At 37.7% G+C, this 22509-nt stretch overlaps 1 non-coding gene and 1 pseudogene across 1 annotated transcript; one reads left to right on the top strand and one right to left on the bottom strand.

Moving 5' to 3' along the window:
- The window catches only part of LOC122732169, a 73543-nt pseudogene that overhangs the window by 5189 nt on the left and 45845 nt on the right, over positions 1-22509 (top strand).
- Positions 17993-18100, bottom strand: LOC122733106. The gene has a single exon (XR_006353708.1). It is a non-coding gene; the product is annotated as a U6 spliceosomal RNA (small nuclear RNA).

Below are 22509 nucleotides of genomic sequence, written 5' to 3'. Positions count from 1 at the left end.
AGTTTATGACCAAACAAGAGATAGAGTATATTATAAAATGCAAAATGGATGATTTTGATTACATTAAATTAAAAAAATTTTGTATAAACAGAAGCAATGCATCCAAAATTAGAAGGGAGGCAGAAAGCTGGGAAACAATTTTTATGGCCAGTACTTCTGATAAAGGCCTCATCTCTAAAATATATAGGGAACTAAATAAAATTTATAAGAATCCAAGTCATTCCCCAATTGAGAAATGGTCAAAGGATATGAACAGGCAGTTTTCTGATGACGAAACCAAAACTATCTATTCCCATATGAAAAAATGCTCTAAATCACTATTGATTAGAGAGATGCAAATTAAAACAACTCTGAGGTACCACCTGACACCTATCAGATTGGCTACAATGATAAAAAAGGAAAATAATAAATGTTGGAGAAGCTGTGGGAAAATTGGAACACTAATGCATTGTTGGTGGAGCTGTGAACTGATCCAACCATTCTGGAGAGCAATTTGGAATTATGCCCAAAGGGCGATAAAGCTGTCCATACCCTTTGACCAGCAATACCACTTTTGGGTCTCTTGCCCAAAGAAATAATGGAAAGGGGAAAGGGACCCACATGTATAAAAATATTTATAGCTGCTCTTTATGTGGTGGCAAGGAATTGGAAGTTGAGGGGATGCCCATCCATTGGGGAATGGCTGGAAAAGTTGTGGTATATGAATACAATGGAATACTATTGTGCTGTAAGAAATGATGAGCAGGAGGAGTTCCGAGAAACCTGGAGGGTCTTCTGTGGCCTGATGATAAGTGAGATGAGCAGAACCAGAAGAACATTGTACACAGTATCATCAACATTGAGTGTTGATCTACTGTGATGGACTGTATTCTTCTCACCAGTGCAATGGTACAGAAGAGTTCCAGGGAACTTGTGATGGAAGAGGATCTCCAAATCCAAGAAAAAAAAAAGAACTGTGGAGTATAGATGCTGAATGAACCATACTATTTCTTTTATTTTTGGTCCTGTTGTTTTTTCTATTTTGAGGTTTTTCATCATTGCTGATTTTTGTCTTATAACATGACTAATGCAGAAATAGGATTAATGTTATTATATGTATATATATAACCTATATCAGATTACCTGCTGTCTAGGGAAGGGGGAAGGGAGGGGAGGGAGGGAGAAAAATCTGAAATTGGAAAGCTTGTATAAACAAAAGTTGAGTACTATCTTTATATGTAACGGAAAAATAATTAATTAATTTTAAAACATAAATAATGTCCCTAGTTTTGAGGGGAATCCAAAGAGCAACAGTAGATCGTTTGACCTCTCTACCTGGAGAAATAATGTTCCTAGATTTGAGGAGAGTCCAAGGAGCAATACCAGATCATTTTAAAGCTTTATTTAAAGGTTGCAATCCAACTTGGAAAAGTGTAACTGATTTAATGAAACCTGCTCTCCCCAAAGAAAGACAAACATTCATAGAGGCAGCTAAGACATTAGCCCCAATAGAAGGGGGGTTCCAAACTGACCTCTACAAGATCCACTGTGGGACCCCAATAAGCCTGATGATTACAGCAAGCCAGACAATCTTTACTCAAAGGTATGAATATTTTGTTCAGTATCACCAGCACACTAAGACACATTTCAGGAGATAGTACAAAAAGAGAGTAAGAATCCTAATCGTTTTAATAATAGACTACATAAAAGGGCTAAATTATATGGAAGGCTACAGCCCTCTATTCCAAGAGAGGCTTGTATCATTTCTGCCCTTTTTAAAATCTGCCTAGGTCTAAGAAGGAAGAAAAGAGAGGTAAGAGAAGGACAGAAAGGGGAAAACCAGGGGAAAGAGGAAGATATGGAAAAGACCAGACTGTTATGCAGCCTGTCTCAACGCAAACCATTCTTTCAGAGAATATTAGAGAAGCTGTTGTACAGGCTATGTTGGAGATGATATCTAAATAACCCTGGACATTTCAAAAGTGTTTCTACTGTGGAAGGAGACAAAGGAACTTTGGAAATCAACAGGAAAATGGAAGAAAGGGTAATGGCAATTACCAAAGGAGCAATAATACATGAAGTAGGAGGGATAAGGGTTGGACCTCTCAAAGATAGATTTTTTCCAGACCCTAAGATCCCATCCCCAGCCTTTTCCAGGGGTTCCCTTTAACACTTTGTTACCTCCACCAATTTTATAAGTTGAACAATTAATCTTTCTATTGATGTTATCCTATAGAAACTTAACAAGTGCTAACTAACTGAAGCTGTGTGGGAATGAATTTTGTTTAATTCAGAGGAGTACCAGCTAGTGGGGTAAGTTTACTTCCTCCTTCCTTCCTTATCACCAAAACCCACCTGTAAACAATTGGGGACAAGATTTCCTAGCCAGATTTTAGAATTTCTTGCTTACCCATCCAATAGCTTATATCAGGGCAATGTGTTTAAAGGTACAAAAATAAGTTTTTGTCCTTAAGGCACACTTTGATCAAGGTTTCACTGTAGTGACCTTAAATGCAATCACTTTAGAATTTCAGCAATTTATGTTTAAAATGTATGTTATGAATTAGTAAGTATTAACTTTCTCCAGATCCTGAAAAATGAAAAAAAGTAACCAGAAAAAAAGGAAGTAAGTATTTTTAATTTGGAAAACTGCTTTGACTTCATCTCTGTAGGCAACATAACAGGTTTCTATTGTTAATTGGCCCTCCAAACCTTTTGTAAGATGTTAATGGGGCTGAGAGAAACCAGAATCCCACTCCTGTGTTTCCACAAGTGCATAAGCCACTGAATACCTCCTAAAAGTTTTTGTAATTACTGAAAACATCTTAATGGTTTTCTCTTTAAAAGAGGATTTATCATACCACGAACATCTTCTGGGACTGGGAATAGATAGTACAGTCAAGCTCTTTTGATCGCCTAGAGAATACCTAAATTGTAATCAAGCAAGTTGTTCCTAATTAAGATAATTTGGGGTAGATCACTGTCACTTTTAAAATCTTTAGCAGTGAATTTGCTGGAAATAGTGAATCCCATAATCTGAAATACTTGGAATAAATAGCCCTTGTATAAAATATAAGACTAAATAATAAATTGAAATTTTGTATGATGTCATTTGGAAAACAGACCCAAGTATAATTGCATTCATTGTGTTTTCATTTTAAGTGAAATGTGGCTATCCCAATAAGATGCTTTTCATTAGTCAGAATTGATTATTCTCTTTGGCTTTCGTTGTACCAGAATTATTCTTAGAAAAGTGAATGCTTCTTTCATTCTTTTGGGTTATGGATTTAATTGTTAAAAGAATGATATAAATATGGATAAAGCACCGGCCCTGGATTCAGGAGGACCTGAGTTCAAATCTGGCCTCAGACACTTGACACTAAATAGCTGTGTGACCCTGGGCAAGTCACTTAACCCCAATTGCCTCACCCCCCCCAAAAAAGAAAAGAAAATACCTACCTCACTTAGTTAAAATGAGAAAGTTCATAGGTTAGTTTTATATGTTTGACTTCAATTTAGAGATACATTTAGCTGATTTGAAGTAACTTGACTTGAAATGGGGTTTGTTTCATGATACTGTGCACATCTACCCTTAAGATTACCAGTTTTCTTTTCTAATCCAAAGATTGCTACATTATGGTAATTTTTTTTTGAAAATTGTTGATATTCTGAAGTAAATTCTATGGTTAAAAGGAAGTTTCATCTAAAATTATTTGTCTAACAAATGTAAATTATAAAATTCTATTAGAGGTTATTACAATAAGGACAATTCAATTGTATATAGTTTTGCCATGGTTTCACTTAGACAACTGAATCTTTTCTACTTTGCACACACTTTTAAAAATTTCCAACCATTATTTTACTACCTGGTAATGCAAGGACAGTTCCCTATCTACTTGCTACTTTTTTCCTGGCTAATTCTGCATTTTGGGGTTGTTGACTTTCACTTCTCGGCACTGCCATTGCTCTCAGCTTTACCATTCTAAGTTCCACTTTGAAACATCTAATCTACCTATGGCATAGGAAATCTGATTACCTTCCTGAGAAACTATATGTTAACAAGTAAAAGTTTCAAGTGGGAGCTTAAAGGGGACTATGGAAAAAGATCAGTGGGAAAGAACTCTTAAATGAAAAGTATCCCACCATTTAAGCCTGGCTCTGGAATTGGCATCAGCTTTAGGGGAAAATTTTCCTCTTACCATAATTATGTCCCTATTTTCCTTTTATGGCAAATTTCCATAATTGTAGTGGGTAATTGGTGTGAACACAATATTAAATCCTTTTCTCGTGGGCTGATACTAGAGCAGATCTGAGTTATTATATTAAGATGCAGGTATTAGAATTTTAGTCCTTTCTATATCCTAAACAACCAAGTGGATGAGCACTTGGCTTTGTCATCTGCCTGTTACTAGTATATATTTCCATATAAGGTCAAGTTTTTTAATGTCTCATAAGGGTATGGAAATAATTGGGCAATGAGGTAAAGATTTGTGAAACCAGGATATGTCTATTATTTAGTAAGGTTAATATAATAAAAGTTTTCTGTTCTATATTAAGGAAAATAATTTCAGCACAACTACTTGTCTTAAAGGAAGAGTGGCTTGTATTCTATGTCATGTTACCTGAGTTATCCAATTTGACTCAGCATCATTTATTTGAACATGGCTAGAAAATGAAAATATTTTATTATAAACCACTTTTTTGACATTAAGTTATATAAATTACATTTAGCTATATAAATTATTGTGGGACTAACAGTTCCTAGCTAAATTATTGAGGAACTAAGCTGGATTTTCTAAAATATTGCTACTTATAAGTTAATGGCTATTGTACCAGTTTAGGCAGTGAGTATTTATTATTAAAGCACATTAAGTGTTAGTAAAAGAATTGACCTTATAGCATTTAACATGAGCAGAAAAACCCCCATCAGACAGCACATGGCCTCAAGCAGAGTTCAGAAGCCATATATTACTTACTCTGGACTAAAAGGAGAGGGCTCACCAAGCAATCTTGGGTCCAGACCAAAAGTAAGTTCCAAGATGGTGCTGGCTAGGTGACTCCTGGGCTCCTGACTTTTATCCTCTTTTGATAGAGGCACCACACTGATCAAAGATAATTGGTCAGGTTCATTCAATTCCATCCATTGATTGATGAGACTTGAGGGTGGCCCATATTAAAATGAGTTCAACCATGATGACTTCTGGCTCTAATGGGAGACTGACCCCCTGAGGGCAAAGGCAAATTCAGATAAGTGTTTTTTCTATCTCCATAGTTCACTGAGCTACTCAAAAGTGTCTTATCTCTATTGTACCTTTGGGCTGGTTCTGAAAGAGATTAACTAAAGTTCTAAACTAAACTTTCTGAAGTTGGGGTGGAGAGAAACCTGACCAAGACAGGGTCCCTGTGTCCCCCCAAGAAATCAATTAATAATTATTATTTTCTCACAACATGATTTGATATTTTGAAAATGATTACTCAATATATTTATATATCCCATTCTAGAATCTTTTGCCAAAATTGAAGCTAATTTAGCATATATATGTATATATATACATACATATATATATATATATAATTTCTGCATTAGTTATGTTATGAAAAAAGAATCAGAACACAAGGGAAAACCTCAAAAAAGAAAATAAAAAACAACCAAAAAGTATAAACAGTATGGTTCTGTAGGGGCCAAACTTAATATGGGGAGAATTAATTGGGTGGCTCACCATAATATTGAGGTTCAGAAAATAATGAGGAACCTCTAGGTCCAAAGTTTCCTCCCCTTCAAACTGCCTTTTTTAGTTGTTTTTCCCAGGCCAATTAGAAAGGAGATTATCAGTCTCTTTTACACAAACAAATCAGGTTTTATTAATGGGAATAAATACACAGCAAAGGTGAAATTAATTAAACCAATGACAAGGGAATAGGGAAAAAGGAAAATGGAAAAGCTCCCTGCTTCTAGCGAAGGCTAACACAATTCCCAAACTTGCTTCCAGCTCAGCTAATTCAAAGAGCTCAACTCATTTTTATTAAATCACCACCTGCTCCCGGAAGCTCACCAACAGGAAAAGAAAAAATCCCCTCAGCAGGTGTTTCCTTTTTCTACTTTTACTCTCCCTCCCCAAAAAGGGAGGTCCTTCAAGCTGGATGTGGAGAGTGGTCTCCCTGCTGACATCAGCAGGATACATCACTCAGGGCAGGCCAGGTATGGCCCATATCCAATCATCCCTAGCCAGTTTCCCAAACAGTACTAGATCATTCAGGTGAGACTCCTGGGCATCTACCAAATTACATTATTTTATCGCTGTTCAATCTCCATTCAGAATCCACAGTTCTTTTTCTGGATATGGAGAACATTTTCCATCATGAGTTTTTTGGAACTGCATTGGATCATTGCACTGCTGAGAAGAGCCAAACATATCACAGTTGATCATCATACAATGTTGCTGTGTACAATATTCTTCTGGTTCTGCTCACTTCAGTAAGCATCAGTTCACTTAAGTTTTTCCAGGTTTTTCTGAAAGCTGCCTGCTCATCATTTCTTACAGCACAATAGTATTCCATTACATTCATATACCATAACTTGTTCAGCCATTACCCAGTTGACAGTATTCATTCAATTTCCAATTTTTTTCCATCACAAAGAGCTGCTATAAATATTTTTTGTACATGTGGGTCATTTTCCCTTTTCTATGATCTCTTTGGCATATAGACCTAGTAATGATATTACTGGGTCAAAGGGTATGCCCAGTCCCATAGCCCTTTGGGCATAGTTTCAAATTGCTCTCCAGAATGGTTGGATCAGTTCACAGCTCCACCAACAATGCATTAGTGTTCCAATTTTTCCACAGCTTCTGCAACATTTATTATTTTTCTTTTTTGTCATATTAGCCAATTTGATAGGTGTGAGTTGTTTTAATTTGTGTTTCGCTAATCAATCATGATTTAGAAAAATTTTTCATATAGCAATAGATAGCTTTGATTTCAATTTAGCATAAATTTTGAATGAATTTATTTTTGTATTAGAGGTCATTTTATTATAAAAAGTATTCTGTTATTAGTTCCTTAGTAGAATCTCATCTTCCTAAGGGGGGAATGAGCAGTTTAAAGTAAATAGTTTGAGTAAATAATGAAATAGTTAGCTAGACAGAAAATTTTATTTTGGTGAAAATTTTGTTTTAAAATAATAATAATAGATAATTATAGATGCCAAAACTAAAATTTGTGTTCAAAATTTTCTAATTTTTCAGTTATTTGAATTGCTTAAAGATATAAAACATGACAATTTGCTAAAATAAATATGTAAATTCTCTTGTGTAAAGGTTCTGAATTTGATGTTATTAGAGCTATAAGGTTTGAGCTAGCTCTCACTATCTGATCTGGTTATTGATAAAGCAAACTTGAATTGTAGTAAGTTATTTTTGTAAGAGATTTTTTTTTTAATGGGGCAATCTCTGCAAGTGACCTGAACCAGAGGAGCAAATACAATAGAAACTTCTTTGAAGCTCCAACCATTCCAGCATGCCTAAAAGGAATGATCTCCAGAGGACAGTATCAAGAAATTATTCAGAAACCTGATAGCTGCATGAGATCATATGTCTAAGCTTTAAGATATGATGGACTCGGGGCAGCTAGGTGGCACAGTGGAAAGAGCACCGGCCCTGGAGTCAGGAGTATCTGGGTTCAAATCAGGCCTCAGACACTTAGCTGTGTGACCCTGGGCAAGTCACTTAACCCCAATTGCCTCAATAAAAAACAAAAAACAAAAAAAACAAAGATATGATGGACTGATGAAATAGACAGAGGGAATGGGTTACTGAGAAACACATTTTGCCATTATGCTTTATAAGTTCTGCTTGCCAAAGGGTGACTACCTCCAGTGGCTCCCGTCAATGTGTTACTCAATATCTCTCATTCTTTCCCTCACATTGTTTCCCATCATAAATACCATAGTTAAAAAAAAAAAAAACAAAAGCTCCTGAAGCACTGTCATATCAGTTAGTGATTCATTGAGGAGACTATGTCCCTCAGAAGAATAAAAGAGGGGAATTAGAATTTTACTATTATATGAATAACCAATTATTAAATTGATTTCCAGGCTTTTCTACTCTTTTTTTCTTATTGAGTCCCAGCTCCTGTGGGAGGTCAGTCTCTGAAGATATGACTAATTGAGATTACCCTTAACCTTCAGCAAATACGTTCTTCTATCTGAAGCAGGACCTCACACAATTAGAAGACCTTACTTCTGTCTGGAATATAAACAGAATCCAGTGTGGACTAGTTCTTATCCCAAGAAAAAGAGGTCCTTCCTTGTTCCCCTCCTTTAGCATTTAGGGTGATCCAGCTCATGAAGGAGAAAAGCAATCAGAGTGGTTTGGATGGACATGGACTCCCCTGTCCAGATTGCTGAAGGTGACCCAAGTCTCATGATCATGCCACATTCTCAGCAGGAGGAGACAACATTAAATGTCCACCAATCAGGGTTGATTTTCAGTTATCAAAAGTGTTCCCTTTCAAGGAATCTTTAAGGCTTTCAGGCTTTCCATGTCTTTTGTCTTTGGTTTCTGAGATAAACCACTGACCATCAATTATTGATTATTAGCTAGCCTAATTAACAAATTGATTACTAATTACCCAGGAACTCTTATTTTTTCTTTATTTAGAAAAGAAGGAAGGAAAAGAAGGAAGGAAGGGAAAAGTGAAGAAGGGAAGGAGAAAAGGGAGGAAGGAAGAAGAGGATCTTCACAAATCCTTCAAAATAGGTTTGAAATCTCTGGATTAAAAAAGATTTTTAAAAAAACATTATTGTCTATATAAGGTATTTATTACAGTCTTATAATAAGGAAAATAGTTGTGTTGGCCTTGGGAATCTAATTTTTTTTTTCACTCTCAGGCACCTTATTACATTCTTTTTATTTACTTTTTAATTCCTAGGATTCTTAAAATTCTCCTAGGAAAATAATGGAAGTTTTACATTTGGGCAGATCTTACTTGAATAAAGATAATATTCAAGAATGGGATAGATCTTGCTTCAGTATCTGAAAAACAGACTTGACTCAGGTCAAGGGGATAATGTGCAGAGCTGATGCAAAATTGAGAAAAATAAAGGGCAAAAATAGTTGGCAGTTCTTTTCATAAAATAATGATAATCAACATTAGCATCTATAGAATGCTAGAGTTAGAATCCATGTTATAGTTGGAATAGCCCTTATAGATCATATTTTTCAACCTCTTAATTCTGTAGATGAAGAAACTATGTCTGAGAAAAGTGACATGATTTTCCGTCAGTGGCAGAGCTGGAAATGACATGCAACTTTCTCAATTCCCATTGCTGACATTCTTTCCACTAAACTATGCTGCCTCTCAAAACCATAAATGAAGATGATGAGATTCATATTATAAATTTTGCAGGATTCCTTCCTGAAGTAGGATTTGTAGTTATTAAATATCCATAGTGATTGGAGACCTGGGAGTTAATGGGTTGCTTTCTGAATCAACCCACTTAACAATCATATCAAGTTCTTCCCATGTTGTGAATCAAGAATGCACACTGGGCCCTATGTCATTCAATATTTTTTGGCAATTACACCAAATAATGAGCCCAAAAGGCAGATAAAAGGATTACTTCCATTTTTACTGCTTTATAAGTCATAAGTTAGTTTTTTAATCACATTAATAATTCATATATTAATATTATTTAAAGTTTTCAAAAGTACTTTCCTTGAGTTAGAGAGTAAATTATTATTGTCTCTATTTTGCAAAAAAGAATAATGAAACTTGGAGGGATTGTGTGATTTCTCCTTAATCACACCACTAGCAAAGTTTGAGCCAAACTGAATTCAGGTCTCCTGACACAAATCCAGCAGGCTTTTCATGATAACCACTCGGTTGTTCAAAATAGAGCATGAGAATGTCCAAAAACACTGCCTCATCCCTTCCTTTGCATTTGTTGCATGTAAATAAAGTACTTGCTCTGAAGATGTCACTTTGACCTTTTTTCTTAAAATTCTATTCTTCCTATTGCTATTTCCATGTACATTGCTTTATCAGAAGCCAAGTCAAGTATAAAAGATTTGGATCAGCTTTCTGCTGAAGCTCAAAACTCTATTAAGGAATAAATGAAAAGAATTGAAGGTAGATGGTAGTTTCTTACTGTGGTTCAGTGTACAATGGTCCCACTTTGATAGATAAATGACCAATATTTCACAAAGTCATCTAGGTACATTTTCTCAATAGAGCAAGAAATCTCTTCTTACCAAGTGGAGCATAAACTATACATCTGGTCTGATTGCTGGTAATGTTACAGACCGTATGATTAAAAGAATATTTGAATGATCTTGCTTGCATTGTAGACAACCAGAAAGAAATACCTAGAAGAAAAATTACATTCACAAAGGAGACATTGAATGGCTTTTCTTCTTCTCTTTTTGCCAACATTGAGGGCAGTTGCCTTTCAGTGAGACACAATAACACCAGGAAACAAGATGCTTAACTTAATTAGTATTGTCACAAATGGCTTTTAAATGAAAGGCTAAAGTTACAGAGGGAGCCATCTGGAACTTTAGAAGATTCCAGACAATTCAATCATTCTCCCTAACTTCTGCCCATGGAATCCAGGTTACTTCTTTTGCCCTGTCTTCTTCTAATGTTTTAAACATATTTTACAAGAAGAAAAGGATTCCTTAGGAATTCTTACATACAAGTTAAAGAAATTCAAAGTGTCACACTTCTGGGAGAAGGGTCAGTAATGGAGAGTTTAGAAATATTATAGAAACAGATCAGTATCATTACAAACTGAAATATCATAGCATTTAATAAATCAATAATCAACAAGCATTTATTAAATGCTAACTATGTGCCAGACATTGTGCTGGGAAAACAAAGAAAGACGAAAACAAAAACAATCCCTGCCTTTGAGGAGTTTACACTCTAATATATGTAAGGAATGGAGCCATTTTTAATTCTTCTTCAAAGAAGCAATCAATCAAGAAGCATTTATTAAATTCCTTCTACCTGGCAGACACAGTCTTAAGCTCTGGGGATAGAAAGACAAAGTCAAATTTTATGTGCCATGGAGTTTACAATCTATCTAAGGAAGAATATATATATGTGGGTGTAGTGAGAAAATTATTAATAATAGGGTGTTTTGTGATTCTATGACACCCAGAGAGCCTGGGTAGACCATTCTTGGGGCCAGCCCAGAGCCAGAAGAATTTCAAAGAAAATGTGGTTGGACCTTGGACTGTGAATAGGGATTAAAACCACACCCACCAGGGCGGAGGGGTTGGAGGCGGAGCCAAGATGGTGGAGGAGAGGCTGTGATTCCCACAAGCTCCAGATAAACCCGTCCATTCACGCCCAAATAATTCGGTAAAAAATCAAAACCCAGAACAGCCTAATGCACAGAAGAACAGAGTGAGACTATTTACCCACAAAAGAGTGCAATTCCGATCACCTCCTGATCAGGCTGAACAGCTCAGCGCGCGGTCCGGACCCAGCCAGGGACACTGCTTCCAGCGCAGGTCAGAGTCTTCAGCACCAGCAGCTTCTGAGGCTCCGATCACGGACTGGTGAGGGGGTTCGGAGGTAGGCCAGGGTGAAGTGGAGGCAGTATCTACTGGAGTTGGGGCAAAGCGCCCTGGGTCTGAACCAGTGGGCTGAATAAAGTTGTGGTGGCCCAGTGGGGGAGGGGTAAAAGCACGCCAAGCTTCCGACCATAGAGAATCAGAGTTCAATCAGACTTCTGTTTCCGGGTCAAAGAGAAAGCAGCTGTGATTACTCACAAGCCAGGCAGGCTGAGAAGAAGCTCAATCACCCCCTGGGCCACGCTGTAGCACGAACAGTGTGTCCTGGAAGCAGTGCTACACTTTAAGAAGTAAAAAGCGAAGAAATAGTAAGCCAGGATGAGTAGGCAGAGAAAGCAGAAGACCATCGAAAACTTATTTGGGGGAAAGGTAGACCACAATACATCCTCAGAAGAAGAAGATAATAATAGGGTCAAAGCTCCAACATCCAAAGCTTCCAAGAAAAATATGAACTGGTCTCAGGCCATGGAAGCTCTCAAAAGGGACTTTGAAGAGAAAGTAAGAGAGATAGAACGAAGATGTAGAGAAAGAGAGGAAGGAATGGAAAGGGAAATGAGAGCAATGCAGGAGAGTCATGAGAAAAAAGTCAACAGTTTGAAAAGCCAAATGGAAAAGGAGATTAAAAAACTGTCTGCTGAAAATAATTGCCTAAGAATTAGGATTGAACAAATGGAAGCTAGTGACTTTATGAGAAACCAAGACACAGTAAAGCAAATCCAATTGAATGAAAAAATAGAGGGCAATGTGAAATATCTCCTTGAAAAAACAGCTGACCTAGAAAATAAATCTAGGAGAGATAATTTGAAAATCATGGGACTACCTGAAAACCATGACCAAAACAAGAGCTTAGACACAATCCTCCAAGAGCTTGTGAGGGAAAATTGCCCTGAAATTCTAGAAGAAGAAGCTAAAATAGAAATTGAAAGAATCTACCAATCACCTCCTGAAAGAGATCCCAAAAGGAAAACCTCCAGGAATATTATAGCCAAATTTCAGAACTCCCAGGTCAAGGAGAAAATATTGCAAGCAGCTAGAAAAAAGGAATTTAAATACTGTGGAGCTCCAATAAGGATAAAGCAAGATCTAGCAGCTTCTACATTAAAGGACCGGAGGCCATGGAACATGATATTCCAGAGGGCAAAGGAACTGGGACTACAGCCAAAAATCACATACCCAGCAAAACTAAGCATCATCTTTCAGAGGCAAACATGGAATTTCAAGGAGAAAGAAGACTTTCAGGCATTTGTTATGAAAAGACCTGAACTGAATAGAAAATTTGACTTTCAAATACAAGACCCTGGAGAAGCATAAAAAGATAAACAAGAAAAAGACTTCATGAGGGATATTAAGACATCAAACTATTTATATTCCTACATGGGAAGATAATACTTCAAACTCATAAGAACTATCTCAGTAAGGATTTAACAGAAGACACAGGTCTGAACTGAATGCAAAGGAATGTTATGTTTTGTTCTTTGTGGGGTGTCTTACGTCTGGGGCCGGATTTGGGCTTGGGGCCTCCTGGGTCCAGGGCTGGTGCATTGTCCACTGTGCCACCTAACTAATCCATAATTGCATCCTTAAAATAGGGTTGAGGTGTAGGAGAAATAGACTGGGGGAGGGGGAAGGGGAGAGATGCTCTGAGGAGAGGTTGTTCACATGAAGAAAACAAGAAAAAATCTTATGGAGGGGAGGGGAAGAGGGGGAGTGAGTGAACCTTAATATCATCAGAATTGACTCAAAGAAGGACTAACATACATACTCAAGTGGGTATAGTAATATATTTTTGCCCTGAGGGAGGGGAGGGAGATAAGGGGGGTGGGGAGAGGGGAAGGAGGGAAGGGCAGATTTGGGGAGAGAGTAGTAAAAAGCAAAATACTTTCAAGGAAGGTAAAGATGTTCGGCATAACAGCACAAGTATTGAATTGCTTCATTTCATAGGGAAGGTTGAGGAAAGAGGGAGGAAAAAAATTTGGAACATAGAATTAGCTCAAAGACCTTAAACTCATCAGAGTTGGCTCATGGAGGGAATAACATTCACACCCAGTTGGGAGGAGTAATCTATTTAACCCTACCGGGAAAGTATGAGGGGAAGAGGATAAGGAAGGAAGGGTGAAAAAAAAGGGAGTGCAGAGTAGGGGAAGGGACAGTCAGAAGTAAAACACTTTTGAGGAGGAATAGTTTAAAAGAAGATAGAAAATAGAGTAAATACCATGGGGAGGGAATAGGATGGAGGGAAATAGTTATGATGATTGAATATAATGGCAAAATGTATGGTACCTACTTTGCTGGGCTTATATGAAGAAAATTCTTTGTCAAGTTTAAGGTACTTTATTTAGGTTATGATGAACAGGATACTATCAGAAAAACCTGGAAAGACCTACATGAACTGAAGCAGAGTGAAATGTACTGTATACAAAATAACAGCAATAGTGTAAGATGATCTGCTGGGAAGCATGTGGTTATTTTCAGCAAGGCAATGGTCCAATATAACTCTGCAGGACTTATGAAAATGGCAACCCATCTACAGAGAAAGAAGTGATAGTATCTGAAAATAGATGGAAACACATTTTTCTTTTTTTTTTTTTGGTGAGGCAATTGGTGTTGGGTGGCTTGCCCCGGGTCACGCGGCTGGTGGGTGTTGGGTGTCTGGGGCTGGATTTGGGCTCAGGTGCTCCTGGTTCCAGGGCTGGTGCTCTGTCCACTGTGCCACCTAGCTGCCCCTGGAAACACATTTTAAAAAATTTTTTTTTTCTCTTTGACAATTCCTCAGTCTGAAGTTTGGGGAGTTTTTTGACTGTTTTCTTTCACAACCTAGCTAAAGTGGGAATGTTTTCCATGACTACTCATGTATAACTTATTTTGAAATGCTTGAGTTCTAGTGGGTGGGGGGTGGGAATGGAGGAAGAAGAGAAGTTGGAACACAATTTTTTAAAAAACTTGATGTTAAAATTTGTTTTTACATATATTTTGGAAAATAAAATTATATTCAATAAAAAACCACACCCACCTGAAGGTTTTTTCCCCCTGGAGGGCTCAATATTCTGACATGGGCTCCCTACTTTGCCATTAGCACACACTGCATTGGACCACCCTCAAATCCAGTGAACCAATAAATTTGAATGATGCTAGCCAATTAGCTTTGAGCAACGTGGAAGGGTGGGCTCTATCCCAGTCCACAGAGAGCTTACAGGGTCATGCTCACTCTCTTGGCCTGGGAACTTGGGGAGTGCAGACATGTCCCATTGTCTCTCTCCTCCCCTAGATCCTAGCTACATTTTCCTAACTTTCTGAACCATGTGCCCTCTTTACTAATATTTAATATGCTTTAATAAATGCTTGATGCCCCAAAACTGGTGCAATATCCTCAAATTTCTAAGTAACAAATATAAAATAAACCCCAGCTATGTTTCCTAAACTTGGGACAATAGGGCAATCCCATAAATTTTTATTTGCTACTATATATATATATATGTATATATGTATGTGTATATATACACACACTATATGTATATACACACATATATAAACATATACATACATGTATGTATTTATAAAAGAAATATAAGGTAATTGGGGTGAGAGGAAGCATTTGCAGTTAGAATATCAGGAAAGTTCTTCAGGTGCAGATGATGCTTTTGCTAAGCCTTCAAGAAATCTAGGCATTCTACTAATGGGAGATGAAGGAGTGTGTTCCAGGCATAGTGATGGGAAATGGAGTACCACATATAAAGAATAGTAAGAAAGTCAGTGTGCCTGGGCTGTAATGCACAGGGAGGGGAGTAAGTTATAATAAGACCGTGATAATGTCTAATACCCCTCTCAAGGTTGGGGCCAGGTTGTGAAGGGCTTTAAATGTTAAACAGAGGAGTTTCTGTTTGATCCTAGAGACAACAGGGAATGACTGGAGCTTATTGAGTAAGAGAGTAATGTATTCATATCTGGGCTGTAGAAAAATCTATTTGGCAGAGATGTGGAGAATAGGCTGTAGTGGAGAGAGAGACTTAAAGTGGAGGAACCAAGGAAGAGGCTTTTAAAATAGGACAGATGTGAAATAATAAGGACCTAAATTGGAAGGTGATTGTGTGAGTGGAGAAAAGGGACAGATACAAGAGATGTTGTAAAAATAGAAACAATAAGATCTGTGTCTTTAGTGAGAGTGAAGTGGAGGATGACACTAGGGTTGTGAATCTGGGTAACTAGAAGCTTGATAATGTCCTTGACAGAAATAAGGAAGAAGAGGTGTGGGCAGGACTAAATGGGAGTCATACTTGGACGTCACTATAGGGGTAGGGTTGGACTAGAACATAGCAACAGATGTCAAAGATTGGTTCAGGCATCTACAAACATGAAGAATCTCTGAAGTCCCAGGAGCATCACTGTATATTTGGAGACCAATCACTACATATTGTTGCCTAGTACCTGGGAAAATCCGAACTGTTTCCCCACCTTCCTCATCTTTAGTCAAGATCCGACTTCTTCCTTCTTTCTTACTCCTCTTCCTCCTCTTCCTGCTCTTCCTCCTCTTCTTCTTCTTCTTCTTTTCTTCTTTTAAAAAATGGGGAAATGAGCGTTAAGTGGCTTGCCCAGGGTCACCCAGCTAGTAAGTGTCGAGTGTCTGGGGCTGGATTTGAACGCAAGTCCTCCTGACTCCAGGGACGATCTTCTAACTACTGCACCACCTAGCTGCCCCCAGAGACCCAAGTTCTTATGAGGGAAAAGAAAAGACCAAGGCTCTGTGAGCTTTTTGTCTCCACCTTTGCCCCTGAGCTTCCACTTCAGTGGCATCTAAAACCTTTAGCAATGCCTGCTTTGAATGAAGTGGGGAACCATTTACTCCTGTTTTTCTGTTTACCAGCAGTGGAGAAGATGGAAGCAATTGTTTTCAAGAGTTTTACAGAGGCTAATACTATATTAATAGAACTGCTTTATATGCACTTTGTAAATTAAATTGAAAGCAATTTTTCACTTAAATATTTCCCCATGGTGTTTTTTAGCCTAGTATGTGAAAGGCAGTTAGTAAAACTGATTACAAACAGACAAATCTAGTTTTGCTGCCTGTGCTGGCAAATTTTTTAAACATATATTATCATCCTGAAAGTATCCCTTTAATTTTGATTATCTTTCTGACCTATATAATATGGGTCTAGAGAGCTGGTTCTTTACTAAATGTTAAACATTGTTCTGATCCATAAACTGTTTCCTTGGCAACATCCTGAGGGATTGAGGGATCTAGTTTAACTGACTTTATCACCTTTAAAAAAATTCTAAAAATTCTACTCTTATAGGGTCAGTGGTACACATTCAATGCAACTGTAGAACCATCCTTAGTGTTAATAATTAGGCTGATGGGGGCAGTTAGGTGGCGCAGTAGATAGAGCACTGGCCCTGGAGTCAGGAGTACCTGAGTTCAAATCCAGCCTCAGACACTTAACACTTACTAGCTGTATGACCCTGGGCAAGTCACTTAACCCCAATTGCCTCACTTAAAAAAAAAAAATTGAGCTGATGGAGAAGTGCCCATCCTTCTTGTCCCAACATTTAGGAGCTGTTATCTTCCACCCCTTGGTAGAGGGGAGCTTTTGCTCTCTTGGTGATTCGAGGAACCCCGACACTCCACAGATAGGAGTGTACTCCTGCCTGCTTTGCTTTTTGTCCCTTTCTCCTTCCATCTCTGTCTCTTTTTTCTTCTGGAGATCTTTTGTTTTGCTAAGTGGGGTTATAACTAGGTATCAGTATAGAGAAGGGCTTTGGGGACATTTCAGAATTTTTTGTTTGACTATTTATTTAGTTGTTGTTTGCCCTTGAAGAAGATCACTGATGTCATGAGAGTAATGGTTTGGCTTGCATATGAATTGGACGTAAGAGGCAAAGCTGCAAAAAGTCACCAGCCTCACTCTCTCTTCCAGAGTCACCGAAGTCCAGTGGCAAGACAAAAGTCAAGATGACTGTCAATGGTCCAGGATGGAGCGCAAGACCATGACCTTTCTAAATCAGGTCTTTCTTAGGAATCAGTTTGTCTGAGGCAATGCTCATTCAGTGGCTAAGAGCTAGGTGGTTATTGTTTGTTCTTTGTTCTTAAAGAGGACCATGACAGATGGCATGATTGCAATGAATTGGAGTTGAGTGAGGAAGGGCTGTGCAAAAGACACCAGCCTCACTCTCTCCTCCAGAGTTATCAGGGTCCAGTGGAAAGGTATATCATCAGGATGACTGTGGATAGCCCAGGATGTTTCAGGAAATTGCAATTAAGTGACTTGAACAGGATCACACAGCTAGTAAGTGTCTGAGGTCAAATTTGAACTCAGACCCCCACACACACACACCCCAACTTCAGAGTCAGTGCTTTATCCACTGTGCCATCTAAGGACTAGATAAGAATTGAGACAAAGGTTGACCCAATTTGCTCTCACACAGCTATCAATCTTGGAGGGAAAGACCCTTAGAGGTTTTTTTCATGAATTTGCATGTTTTCCTTGTGCTGGGGCCATGCTAATCTTCTCTGTATTGTTCCAATTTCAATACATGCTGCTAAATCCAGTGGGACCCTTTGATTCTTTTGACCAGAAGTGCTATTTACACTCATTCTAAGCCAACAAGACCAAAACAATGAGTCACAAAGGCTTGGGTTGGGGATTTATTATTGGCTACTCAATGAGAGCCAGAGTGATTTAGGTTTAAATGTGTAAAGTAGCTCCATTTGATACACAATGGGCTTTTTTGAAGCATGTTTTTGCACTGGTTAATTTAAATGAAAACTGCAAGACAAAAAGTAAATTGTCCCAGCTTTTAAAAAAGAATAATGATGATAATAATAATAAATAGAAGTAAAAAACTTGAAAAACCTAGGTCCCAAATTCCAATATGTCTTATAAAATATAAGTAAACAAAAATTATATTCTTATAGACAGAGCACCCACATGCAAGGAGGGGGACCACATTTGGGGAACAAAGAAGAATATAAACAAGAATAAGAATGAGAACAAGAAGAAAAAGAGTCATATTCCCCAGCTTCTTTACCAATTGACAGGTTGAGTCCCCACAGGGCAGCTACTACTACACTCATAAAACATGGTCAAAACAAATAATACAAAATATCCTTCTAAAACCTGGTTGACTCCTTCCCACAAATGCTGTGTAAACCATAATAATAATGAAGCATATGTGTAAGACTTGTGTGTGAAAAAGATTTAACTCACAAAACCTGCTCTTGGGGGGCATCTAGGTGGCACAGTGGATAAAGCACCGGCCCTGGATTCAGGAGGACCCGAGTTCAAATCTGGCCTCAAACACTTAATACTTACTAGCTGTGTGACCCTGGGCAAGTCACTTAACCCTCATTGCCCTGAATTTTTTTTTAATTAAAAACAATACTTGCTCTGGAAGTCCTTTCTATGTAGAGACCTCATGCAGAATCCTTTGTTGTTGTTCATCCATGTTCTCAAAGAGGACCAATGACATCATGAGAATGATGTCTTGACTTTCTGGTGTATTGGACTTCCGAGACTCTGGAGGAGAGGGCGAGGCTAATAATATTGATCAACCCTGCCTCACTTAAATCCAATTCATGTATGTGACTATAAAATACAACTCCAAAAGAACCAAAAATCACACCTAACAAGACGCTACCATGAGATACATTTTTTTCTCCATGCTGTTTTCTCTATCTTATTAACCCTTTAAAAAAAAACAAATGAAATTTTTATATAAAGAACATTTTCTAAGTGCATAAGAAAACAATAACAAACAATAATATGGCTAAGAATTAGAACTTTGGGGGCGGCTAGGTGGCTCAGTGGATAGAGCACTGGCCCTAGAGTCAGGAGGACCTGAGTTCAAATCCGGCCTCAGACACTTAATACTTACTAGCTGTGTGACCTTGGGCAAGTCACTTACCCCCAATTGCCTCACTTAAAAAAAAAAAAAAAAGAATTAGAACTTTGATTCCATTGTTATAATGGACTGCCAAGGAAGGGAACTCCCAAATGCAACCAATCACTGCAATGTATAGTTTTAGAGAGTCACCTTATTACTAATAAGCTAAGTGACTTGCCCAGCATCACACACTCTTTGTGTTTGAGGTAATAAACACTTAAACCCAAGAGTCCCTGGCTTTATGGAAAACTCTATATCAATTTTACCAGTGGGATCCAACTCAAATAGAAATGGAGACAGTGAACCATACATAACGATCCCTTCTGACCATATATTGACTTAGATAACTACATATTAACATTATCTATGTTCTAATACACTTTATTTATTCTGCTAAATATTTTCTAATTATATTCCAGTCTGGTTGCGGATACACTTCTGAGCATTGCCATTGCAACGCTCATCCACAGGTCTGGTGTTCAATACTGTTGCACTATATCACATATGAATAATTCAAACACAAATTCTACCATTTTTGTTCAATTCAAATCAGCCCATCAAGCATTTTTCAAACTCTCATTTTGTGCTATGCATAGAAATTGCAAGGATGATCAATAGCATTATGAATAACTTTGAGGGGCTACCAGTATACTCATCACATGCATTCGCAACAAAAGAAAGGAGGGAGTTGGGGTAATTATTTACTGAGTGCGCAATCAACAAATATATAATATATGCTCCATATGTAAATTGCGAAGTCTAACAAATTTGCTGGTTGTTTAAACAGATAGATTACACCAAAGAACCAGCAGGGCTTTTTCTCCTAAGGAAATAGCCTCCCAAAGTATATTAAAGTCCTTGGAAAGGTAGACCTCCCGGAAATTGATTTTGTCATATCTATTATAAGGATGCAAATAGTGGGTGTCTGATGGAAGAACATATAACTGAAAGCAGAAGAAATTTGATTTTGGCTAATTCTTGAGTTTCAAAAGCAGCTAGGGATAGCAAGTATATATCTCAGACAAAGGGCTGGAGAAAGGTATGTTAATTGAGAGGAAGAAAGAAAATATATATATATATATATAATTCGAAAAGATCATCTGGGAGAAAGACAACCAATATATCATCATTCGGAAGGAATTCATACCTTTCAAATGAAAGAAAGAAGAATGAATTAATCCAAACAACATTTTTAAAGAACAATGCATTGGAGATAAAAAGGGCAAAAAAAATGTCCCTGCCCTCAAAGAGCCTGTTCTCAACTTTGATGATACAAGCACAAAATGGACACAAATACCCACCCCTTGAGAGAGGGGGAAAGTGATAACCACTGAGAGGATAAGTAATGACCTAGTCAGGAGAAAAGACTTGAGTTGTGTTTTAAAGGAAGGTAGGGGTACTATGAGACAGAAGCAAGGAGGAATTGTGCTTCTCTAGACTGGGTAGAACACAGTTACAAAGTCATAGAAGTAGTAGAAAATGTTGAATTTGGAGCCAAGAATACCCAAGCTCAAATTCTGTACCTGCTGCTTGTTACTTAAGTGACATTGGGAAAGTCAATTAACCTCTTTGGGATTCAGTTTACTCATCTGTAATATTTTAAAAGTTGAACTAGATGATCTCTCAAATGCATTTCAAATCTATATCTGTAATTCTGAGATTAACTAGAATAGAGAGGGAATGAAGAGGAATAATATGAAATAATACTGGAAAGGTAAGTGGGAGCCAGATTATAAAGCACCTTCAATGCTAGAGTCCATAGGCTTGCTTGTTTTTAAAATTTTGATAACTATATTTCAATGTAATTGGTTTTCATAATAATTCTATGTAGTTTTATGCATTTAAAAGCATTATCTGAAAAGAAATCTATAGATATCACCAGAATGCCAAAGATCCAAGACACAAAAAGGTTAATAATCTCTGTCTTAGAAGAAATAAGGAGCTATTAAAAAGTGTTTGAGTGGGGAAAGGTGACATAGTCAGAACTGTACTTTAGGAATACCAATTTGGTAGCTGCATGGTAGATAAATTTAAAGGGGAAAAATTAGCAGCAAGGAGAACTACTAGGAGATTATTTCAATAAATGACTAAATATCAGTAGCTACATACCCATAGATACTTCATTAACTATTGCTCTCTTCTTGACATGTAAGTACCAGTTTCTATACAGTCATGTTAACAATAGACTTAGAATTAAGATCATGCTAATTAAATAATTGACAGAAGGAATACATAGCCCTTTGTCTTATACCTCTCTAACATATATTATAGTTGCCTATGAGAGACAGTGACATAACAGAGAAAGCTTGTGTTTAGAGAAGACTTATGTTCAAGTCCCTCCTCTGACATATACTGGCATACTGGGAAAGTCACTTAAACTCTCAGTGCCCCAAGCACTGAGACTATAAATTGCCAAGCTCTTGACACTCTCCAACGATAGAGGGAGTTTCTTTGTGGGTAAATCTCTATACACTGTCTCTTCCAGGTAATTGAGTGATCATATAAAAATCTGAATTAATTTGTTTATAAGGAAGTCACCTGAACAAAACATAATTCCTCTATTTGGAGGCCTAGGGAATTTTTTTTAAAATTTTTTTTTTACTTTTTTGCGGAGCAATGAGGGTTAAGTGACTTGCTGAGGATCACACAGCTAGTAAGTGTCTGAGGCAGAAATTGAACTCAGGGCCTCCTGAATCCAGGGCCGGTGCCTTATCCACTGCACCACCTAGCTGCCCAAATACTTCTTCCTTTCTTCCTTCCTTCCTTCCTTCCTTCCGTCCTTCCTTCCTTCCTCCCTTCCTTCCTTCCCTTTTCAGTGCAATTGGGGGTTAAGTGACTTGGCCAGGGTCACACAGCTAGTAAGTGTTAAGTGTCTGAGGTCGGATTTGAACTCAGGTCCTCCTGAATCCAGGATCAGTACTCTATCCACTGCACCACCTAGCTGCCCCAGGCCTAGGGAATTTTAGGAGATTTTGTTTCTGAATATGTGGAGAAATTACCTTTAAAAAAGGGATATGCCAAAAGGTGCATATCCCAATAGTCAAGTAAAGGGTACCTTCTGCAGAATTCATGGTCC

The sequence above is a fragment of the Dromiciops gliroides genome, chromosome 6 (assembly GCF_019393635.1).
Source record: "Dromiciops gliroides isolate mDroGli1 chromosome 6, mDroGli1.pri, whole genome shotgun sequence".
Lineage (NCBI taxonomy): Eukaryota > Metazoa > Chordata > Mammalia > Microbiotheria > Microbiotheriidae > Dromiciops > Dromiciops gliroides.
This window is presented reverse-complemented; position numbering and strand designations above follow the sequence as displayed.